This window comes from Corvus brachyrhynchos, unplaced genomic scaffold (assembly GCF_000691975.1).
Source record: "Corvus brachyrhynchos isolate BGI_N302 unplaced genomic scaffold, ASM69197v1 scaffold115, whole genome shotgun sequence".
NCBI lineage: Eukaryota > Metazoa > Chordata > Aves > Passeriformes > Corvidae > Corvus > Corvus brachyrhynchos.
This window is the reverse complement of record NW_008239553.1, coordinates 15519718-15530324: the sequence shown is the minus strand read 5'-3', so window position 1 is coordinate 15530324 and position 10607 is coordinate 15519718.

The following is a 10607-nucleotide window of genomic DNA, read 5'->3' as shown; positions in this document are numbered from 1 at the left end:
CACCATATGTTTGTCACTATAAGAAAAAAGACTCAAATGACATTTGTTAAAATGAGGAAAAATTCAGAAAGTATTTACCTGTGGAATGTTGCTGTTGTCTTCATGAAGAAAGAAAAGTACTTTGAATTGTTATTTTGTTTAGAAGAGGTAAAGCTGAGTGGATATGTTGGTTCAGTATTTTTCTATTAAGAAGAGGGATCCATAGTAGCAATCCCCAAAATGAAACTGTGCTGAACAGGTCTATCCAACACAAGACAGAAAATTCTTGATGGTTTATCATAAAAGCCAGAGGATTGAAGTAATCTTGAGCTGCAAAGATTCAGTGTTTTCGCAAAGTACACTGGATCTAATCAATTCATGCTGTTTTATCAAGGGTTCTAAGCAGCCCTACAGAGTAGAGGATACAGAATCAAAACCATTATGACCTGGCCTAACCTAAGACCTTCTTAAAAGAGAGACAATATTAAACATAAATGCACAAATGCCTAGTGCATTTGCATGTACTTTCAGCTAACAGTGTCTGGATTTTCTTGGAATAATTTCTGATTTTACAAATTCTTTCAAAACCTGTAAAACAATGATAGGAGCTTTAAAATAGTCACTGATTACATGCAAAGATCAGCTCTCAAGCAGTATCTTTTTCAAAGTTTAATAGAAAAAGTGCCCAGTGGTTTCAGAATGAGGATGACATAATGGTGAGGATGTGCTTATGAAGACAAGCCTGGGAAGAGGACATTACAATTTCAAGGCAATGACAAAAATTCAATTCAAGTCTATAGAGACTGTATTACAGTGTCAAGACGATGGCAAAATTATGCCAATGTAAGTCTATGGAGACCACTTTACTATGTCAAGACAATGGTAAAACAATGTTATATAAAATGATTGAGACCACACTGCAATGTTAAATTATGATGCCAAAACCTTGTCATTTCCTGAAGTAACGACAGAGGATTCTGCATATGTTCCTCACAGAATCACTGCTGGACCTGTGCTCCAGCTCAAAACACCTTTGTAGCTCCAGCCCTGGGTCTTTCTTGTGTAGGAAACAACTTTTCTCAGACCTGAGGGTGAAAGCTGAGGGCATTTGAGCTGTGGGGCTAGTTGCCTTTGCATTTGCAGATGCAGGACTAATAACGATCATTCTACCCTTATCTCTGAATTTTGTAAAGTTTATTTTAATAGCAGAACACAGCATGATGTTATTGATTTTTAAGCGTCTTGCCTGTCTTGTTGCCATTTTTATGTGGGGTTGGTTTGAAAGTAGATTGATGCCTCTGTTGTGAGAATGTTTATTATTTTGCATTATACCAGTTGTTTATACTATTACAAAGACAGTTACTGTATATGTACACAAATAATCTCATAAAATAACTAATTTCAAGTAATTGTGCTGAAATTTCTCTCTTCAGTGTGAAATTTGATGTTCTTGCAAAATGACAGTTTGAAATCCTGCTTTTTTCAGGGGACAAGAAAAGTGTTGACAATGGTAGAGTATATGTTAGTTACCTCTCCTCACAGCATGTTTCAAGCCATATATAGAGAACAAACTTTTAGCAGTTCAGTTCTTGTTCGGTTCTTGGTATCGCCAACAGAGAGACCAGTACTGATACTGATTAACAATCTTCTGTCTCTATTATAATGTTCTCTAATAAGAACAGCAGTGCCAGATCATATCAAGTTCATCCATCCTTATATTCCAAATGAAACTGTGGCCAAGAGTAGATGTGTAGTAAAGAGTACAAAAGCAGGATAAGGAAACAGTGATACATCCCTAGAATATTCATCTGGCTGCCTAAGCTCTTAATTTGAAAACTATCAGAAAGGGCTTATTGCATATGAGATCATGAAATAATTTGCATGATGCTATGATTACCTGATGGCTGCAATGACCTATATGTCAGAGATAGAAAGGCTGTTAGATTAATTATAAAATTACCTGAACTACTACATTTTTTGCTGTCATTAATATTGTCGTGGTAGCTGATAGACAAGTTCTGCTGTAAGTTCTCTTAGACATACAAGGTGATATAGTCACTGATTAAGCTATTTAAATTTGAAATTTCATTTTAAAATTGTGTGAAATGGTATTTGAAGTTCAAAATCTCACCTGTTCCAGTTCTAGTTCTAATCAGAGTTTTCAAAAACTACTCAGCTATTAAGAAAAAAACAACCAAACAAACATATCTTTCAATGTCTCCAACTTTAAAAACACCTTAGACTTTTTTATTATTCAAAATGGCAGTTCTAGTAATTTCTCTGGCCATGAATCTGATTGAAAAGATAATAAGATGTGAATAGGAAGCAATATTCTAAGTGGTGTTAAAACTCTTTAGTTAGGCAGAAACCTTTACTGTTACTATAGAGGAACGATTTGTGAAGGTAATATGTAAATATTATTTCTCGATAGAATTTAAAAACCAGAAGGCCACAAGGTGGGATGTTTATCTGTTAGTTATCACACAGCTAAATGACTCTTTCTCATGTCAGTGACAGGTGCACTGCTATTTACCTCAGCTTTCCAGAAAAGATATACTGAAATTCCTTAAGAGGGTGAAAATCTCAGGTAATATTGTAATTCTTTGCTGTTCTGCAGAGGTGCTAACAAAGCATTTCTCTGCATAATTTGCTTCTTAGAATTATGTTTGACAAAGCTAATCACTGTGATTGTGTTATGAGAGTCTCTGCACTGCTCCTGTATAAATTTTCCCTCTATGCTTTGTGCCACCTCAGATATCCTTCTCATTCAATGCTGCCAATGAGAAAGCACTCTACTAACTGAAGGAATCATCAAGAGCTTTTACTTGCTGTGAAAAGTTCCATGATTTCATGGTAATAGCATATATACAGTATAATGTCTTTTACAGGCCTGTGCTTCTCTGATACGATTTTCAGTGGCTCGTGAATGTGATACTTTGGATGAGGCAGTTATGGTTGAAGGGATTACACGGAGGTTAGGACAAAGGCTGCAAATAGTGACTGGACAGTGATCAAACAGTGTTTTGCAAACACTCATAGTGACAAATAATGTATTGAAAAACATGGATTGCTCAGAGAAGATTATGGAGGCAATGTTACTCAGCAAGAAGAAGAGGAGCATAACATTTAAGAGGCACAGGTTGTGTTCTTACCAGTTTATTTATTGCCATGGGGTATTAACACACCCTGTTCCTACCTTGGTTTCTCCATCTAACGTGGAGATTATGGTACTTATTTTGTTTCGTAATGCCCTTTGAGATCCTTGCAGGGTAGGGTAAGTATTACCATTACTTTTACTATTGCACATTATCAAAAACCAACACAGCCTTGTAAAGAATTCATTTAGAGGCTTTAAAATATCGTGTTACTTAATGTATTATGCCAGATATATAACAGCAAGAGGTTTCCAACTCTATTTTATAAATACTGAATTTTGTTTCCAACATTGCATTGTGCATGCCATGAACAGTAGCAAGTATAATATGCTGTATTTGGACAACTGCCAAAATTTGATTGTATTTATCAATTCCATTCTAACTATATTCACTGCTGGACTTCCTTGGATGGAACATACGAATTGTTGCTATTCAGACATTTTATGGGCAGATATTTTCCAAAGAACATAAGAAAACTTCTCGATGAGTTAGACATTCATTTTATAGCTCAACTGAAATAAAAGGTTTCAACTCAGTGAAAGTCTTACTGTGCTTGAATATTATCTGGAATGGCAGAAAGATACCCATGAATTTGCAGACAAATAAAATTTAGAGATCTCATATATTATACAGCTAACAAGAAATGCAACTCTCCATTCAGAAGGAGGAACGGAATTGTCTTCTCTAAGCATCTGAGAATAGGTCAGAGAGGACAATATTCAGAAATAGGAGATTTCAGTCTGAGGGACTGAGTTGTTTTGTTTACTCTTTGATAAAGAGTATAAAATATCCAGAAAATTGCTAGCCTAAAAAGAGAGGTTCTTGATCAGAAGTGATGTGAGATTTCCCTTCACTGTTCCCCCCACCATGACTACTACCACCATTGCTGGTAGTGGCAGCATTATTTCTTGGACAAAGGTGTTATCACCTTTGATAAGTAAAAAGTTATTCAGCTTTTCAGCTGTGTTTATGACTTGGTCTTTCTACCTCCTTACCAAGGCAACCATTTTAAGTGCTGCAGCTTATACTGTGGGTTTTCACAATAAACCTTTTCTTGATTTGTAGGCATTGGAAATATTTTCAGAAGATATGTAAAATTCTTAAACCCTATTTCCTTAGAGTTTTTTCACTATAAGGGAAGGATTCAGGCTTTCTCATGGCTAGGTTATTTTAAAAAAAATGAGTGATGATCAAACCATTAAGCATGTGGGGAAAATGATTTGCAGGAAATGAGATCAGTGTTCCAGTTTGATGAGCCACTGAACTACTAACCAGTTTCAACTTTTATTGTTAGCACTACTGTATCTGTTGCTAAGAATAGAAAATATATTCTCCCCCCAATGTTTTACCCTGTGCATTACAAGTACATGTTGTTATCCAGTCCCCTAAGCGCATGTATTGCAACTTGCTAAGGACTATTGCTGTACACAAAGCAGCAGGCATGCCATCAAATTGGATATAGTCCTTCAACAGAGTCTCCTCTGACTTCTCAGAGAAAACTAGAGGTGATTGCCAGCACAGCTCAGGAAATAAGCCTATCAGAGCCTGAAGTTTCGAGAATTCACGAATCATCTTATAGTGAAGTATTAGATGTTAAGCATTAAAAATTAGATGTACCTAAAGTACAGAGTGAGTTCTAAACAAGTGCTTCTAAAGCCTTTTTGTGCTCTGTGAGCTTCAGATAGTTGACATAAATTAATTTAACTCTAAGTACCATGAACCCCATGGCTAGCAGTGACAGTGTTGCTTCTTGAAACAATTTCTTCCTCATGATTTACAGATAGTGAATAACATGAATTACATACTATTCCTGTTTATCACTGTATATATTCATGAGCTGATTGCATCTATTAGCAAACTATATAATGTATGCAAAGTATTACAATCATGTTATGAGAAGATTTCAAAAGTAAAAATGGGAATATATCTTTTTCTCTTTCCCAGTTTTCAAAGGACATGTGACAGGAGTTAGGACTAGCATAGGCATTTTATGAAGACTATGTAGCAAAAAGGTAAATGGGGAACTAATGAACATTGAGGTCGTTCATTATTGACCTTGATAATGTGATTAAGCAGTCTGAACCAGATAAAACTTTGTATATTCATTTATTCTAGAATCCAGATCCAGCCTCAAATTTCGTAGCAATAAATGAAGAAGTTTCAGTAAAACAAAAATGGACTGGGAGAGATCCTGTTTGTGGAACCTGAAACGGTAATTTCATTCTATTTATTTTCTGTTATCTATCCATTTTCATGTATATATACACTTCCTAGATCATGCCAAAAGGCAAATAGAACAAATGGTAGCAAAAATGGTATTTCCAATTCAGTTGAAAGGAGTACATTACAATAAATCATATAAAAATCAAGAAATCAGAGAAATCATTCAAACTTAGGGAGATCTTTGTTATCTCTGTCAATAGATTTCATCCTTTTGCTTATTGTTTGATCCTTATGAGGCATTAGGATATAGTTACATCCAAGTTGTTCAATATCTCTGTTTAGCTGCATTTGGATAAAGAAATGTTTTTAAACCCAGAGTCAACTCTGTTAATGAAATAGCAAAGGTGTAAAGTAATATATATGCTTATTCTTTTTCCTCTTGGTGGAAAACAACCTCAGGAAAGAAATTTTATAGCTAAAATGTATTAGTTAAAACATTTTAGCTTTAAATTTAGTGGGATTAAGCTGAAACAGGATGACCATTTGGGAGACAATTATAAACCTTACTTTTCTATGGAAGTTTTGCTTCTTAGAGCTTCATGGTCAAAAACAATTTTTCAAAAAAAAAAAAAAATTATTTTTCAGTCGGTTTTTTCCCCTAAATTCCTGCTTGCATTCTCAAATCTCAACAGATCCTCCATCATTTTTGGTTTTGTCCCTCAGTTTGTTTAATGTTCCCAAATCTGTTTTTTTTTTCTTTTGTTGTTCTTTGGGTGAGTTTTCTTTTCTTTTTTGTTTCTTTGGGTTTTTTTTTTTCTTTAATTCTGAATGCTGTGCTCCCTCTCTGATTTAAGTTCAGTGAATTCATCTTTTTCATGTTATCCTCTTTTTGCATTCATCCCGTTTCTATTCTGTCCAACCCCATCCTCCTCTGTGACACAATGCTGAAGTCTGTAAAATGTAGTAATTTGCAGCTTACTTCTCCAGGAAAGCTGTCTCTTTTACAGATGACACACTAAATGAACAGTAATTCATGACTGGAGACCAGAACTAATAATTTTAAAACAAATTCTACCTAATATTATTTTGTTGCATATGAACTTTTAAATGTTAAATCTTCCATTATCTAAAAGAGTCTTTTTTGAAATGGAGGGATTTTTCAATGGGCTAAGTTCTGGCTTGATTCACTGTTTTTGAACTGGTTCAAGCAATTCTAATTATAAGCTACAATCTAGAGCTGTTACTATTTGCCAGATATTTCAACCTTCATGAGCAAGACCCTTTAGGCTCATTTAGAAAAGCTTACAAACAAGGAAATTCAGTGCTGTTCACCCACTGGGCTTGGGACAAAAAGCAAGTATGAAAGCTGCCAATATTTCTGTATTTGCTTTTTTCATCTGAGTAGGACCAGTGCAATGACACAGAAAAAGGCTCTCTGAGCCCAGAGCAAAAATAACACACTGGAAGTGCTTGATGTGTTTCTTCTATGAGATTTCTCCAGCAACTTTAATAGAGCTAGGTGAACTGCTTGTATGAAAAAAACTTTAACTGATGAATTTCAGTCTTTGTTTGTTTGTTTTCCCAGTGTCTGGATTGTTCACCAATGGGCTTGATTTTGTATCTGATTTATTATTATTCACAAGCCAACTTGAACAGTGCATGCTCCGTATATTTCAGATTAGTTTCTTCCACCGTGAGGCCACCTGCTCTCAGTGCCTTGTGTTGTCTGAGTAAAGCGACACGGTGCCCATGCCAGAGCTGGGGGAAGGAGGATACAGAACTATCTTATAAGAGGAAGCTTTAAAGACTTTTTGCAGTTAGGTCAACAACGCAGTAAACATTTTACGTTTCATATTTTAGAAAACATGATTAATACCTTGGAAAGCGTTGTAACATCTTAGTAAGATATCACATTTAAGTGAATGCTCCTTCATAATCAGTGCAAACTTATACACACAATTGATCTAACATCAGATCTTTGACTCACTTATTTTGTCTTTGTGCAAAGGCTATGAGAACAGTATTCCCTTGACCCTGAAAATAAAGGGTACGATTATATTATCACAAATACATTGCATCATAATTGCACGCATCTCGCTGTAACCCAGAGCCTAATGAAGACAATGAAATCATTAGGGTCAGGTGCTTTGTATTGGTATTTTAGATCTAAATTTGAGAAACTGTCAGTTAAAGTAACTTTCACAGAATTACAGAATGGCCAAGGTTGGAAGGGATTCAGGCCAACTTTCATGGGAAAAACTAACAATTTTCTCTGAGAGCAGAAAACATGAGGTGAATCTTAGTTCTAGCTGCTCCTCTAATGTAAAAAAAAAAAAAAAAAGTGGTTCAACATGTAATATTCAGAGGTGAAACTGTTCTTCTTTTCATGAAAGCAACTTCTTCACACCCAAATGTATATTAGGTAGAAACTGTGGGAGGTTCTTTTATTCTGACAGCCTTATAACTGAGATATATTTTCACCTGTCACGTAAATCAATAAAATATACAGTACTTAATACTTAAATGTTTCTCTATTAGAATAATTTTCTGATCCCTCTGGATTAACACATTGTAAAATAGAACACTCAATTTTTTATGAATAAATTAAGTGTTTTTCAACTTGCAGTAATCAGCTAGTTGGTTCACATAACTTCATAAACTGGTTAAATGATACAGAAATGCAGATGTCCAGTTTGGAGGTTTGCCTTCTTAGAGGTAAAGCTGAGTAAGGGCAGCAAATCTGTGTAGACTTTCTACATTTTTTTTCACCTCTTAAAATTCATAAATTTTTACATCAGCCTTTGTTTTTCTTTATCCTATGAATTCTTAAGTTTACATACATTTCACAGAAAAGATTACCACATTAATTATTCTGCTTCCTGAAAAGTAACACGGAAATGCTTCCTCTTTACAGGTGATAGAGACAGGTATTGAACATATGTTTTGCGGTGTAGCAAGAGGAAAGGTCGTAAAACCTAGTGGCAAAGATTTGGCAAACTATTTGTAAACAATTTAGGAAAATTCTCCTTGAACCTAATCTGAAGCACATAGATTAGGAGACTGTAGGGGCATGAGTAGGGAATATTTAATTAAGTACCCTAAATTTAATTAAGTCCTGGTAGATGAAGAATTCTCTTTCTGCTCACTTCTTAAGAAACCAGAGCTGCCCATGACAACCTAATAGAACATCCCAGTGGAAGCAGCTGGAGTTATGGTTGACCTCTGCTACTATCAGAGTAGCAGAGATATGAAAATAAGCGCTCCAGTATACACGAATAAGATGTAAACAGCTCATGTTAAGAAATACTAATTTATCTATCTTTATCTAACTAAATTAGGATCAATTAGAATTTGATTGGGCAGTCTAGCCATGCAGTTAATTATGTAAATGTAGCAGAAGTTAGGGAACAGTTATAAAAATACTGGATGTAACCTTTCTGTGTCACATCTGTCCACTTGTTTGTGTATTGGCTAATTAATCCCAGCTCCTGTAACATAGTGATTAAGATTGGGTTTAGAATTTGTTAGCTGAATGTTAGAAAAAATACTTGTAAATGAAAAGTTAAAATCAATGTTATGCAGTGAAGTATTACTGTGAAGATACTCTCAATCTTTTTGAGGATATTTCATGCTAACTGCATGGGAAATTGGAGTGAGGAATTCATAGATGTGGTAAACTGATGTAAAAAGATTTTCACTTTTATTTTCATTTTACTTTGGATTTTAATACTTTAATAGAGGATTTCCTGTCTTCCTCATTCTTCTCATTTTGGGTCAAGGATGTCTTTCAAGACATCCTTGTAAATTTTGACTTTTCATTAATATGAACTCTGTTAATTTTAAATCTTGGCTGTAAATAAATCCTTGGCCAGTGACAGAGATTCAGGACAATCTCTTTTGATTCAGTAGCTTATATGCACCACAGACATTTTTGATTTAGCCGTTTGTAGCCATTTCTCCATTTGTCGTATTGATGCACCACTCACTCTTACACAGGACAAGATCTAGTCAAAGACTTTTTTGTTTTTGAGCATGCTTTCTGAGAAGAGAATATTGGCTAACAATTGTATATTTTTTGTCTGAGTTATATATAAGCAATTTTTTTGTAGCTTCTTTCAGCTCTCCTCTACTGGCTGCCCAACGTCAAAACAGGAGGTTCGCTTTTCATTTGCAGTAATCATCCCTGACATGCTGTTGGCAACATTATCCTCCAGGTTCATTCTCTTGTCTTCTAGAAGATGTTTTCCCAATGGGGAAGGAAAAAAGCATTCTGTCTTTAAACAAGGAATTAGAAAAGCAAAGGTAGAAGATATTTGGAATTCAGTGCCCCGGCTCTTGCGCACCCATTAAAAGTCAAGTTTTATTTTAACAATGCACAAAGGAGGGTTTAAAAGGGTTATGTATACTTATCCTTTTCTTTCCTTCAACATAATGTTAGTAATATTAAAACAGGGTTTTCTAGTAGAACTATAAACAGGAAAAATGGGGACACCCCGACTCAGTGGTCAAAAGGATATAATACATGGTCCTTGTGATGATGTTGTCTGAAGCAATCCAGTTATAGTAGAGAGTGGACTGAATAAACTGAAAGGAGCAATTTTTTTTTTTTTACACAGTGAATAGAGATATGGGGCAGACCATCCAGAAGTACTCCTTTTTATTTCAAATAGACTTGGGAATCAGAATACATTTCAGTACAAAGAAGGGACAAGTAACCTAGGTACAACTATCTTTTTACATTTTACTTCAGCTGAATGAAAACTAATGTAAAATACAGGGATTTCTTTCATCATAGATCAAATTATTACAGTCCAACTTAAAAATCATATCTTAATGATTCCCTAGAACTGCTCAGTCTAATAAACCTGCACCTTTCAAAAAAAGATGCAATTCTGAAGGCAGAATAATAATGAAGCTGGTTTGCAATGGCTTCATCCTCTGTTTCCTGCATCTGTCATGGGCAAGTATGTTATGTTTCCCTCAGGCAAGGCACTTTACCTGGAGAAGTATTTACACAACATCTGTCAACTTTGGTTAACATTTGGTCAAACTAAGTTAAAAATCATACATGGTTAAGAGAAACAGACATTGGTACAGAGGACAATAGGATCACCTTTTTTCTTAAGGAAACATCATTAAAGCTCTAAAATTGCAAACTGTTTTCATATATGAGATAGAAGAACACAAGAAGCATGAGATTGTAGTAGATAAATTCTGGTTCCACAGAAGCTGAGGGAAGTTTCGTTTTATGTTTTTTAGTATTGTTATTACCTACACCTAATTCTTCTAAATTCTCTCCAAGCAAACCAT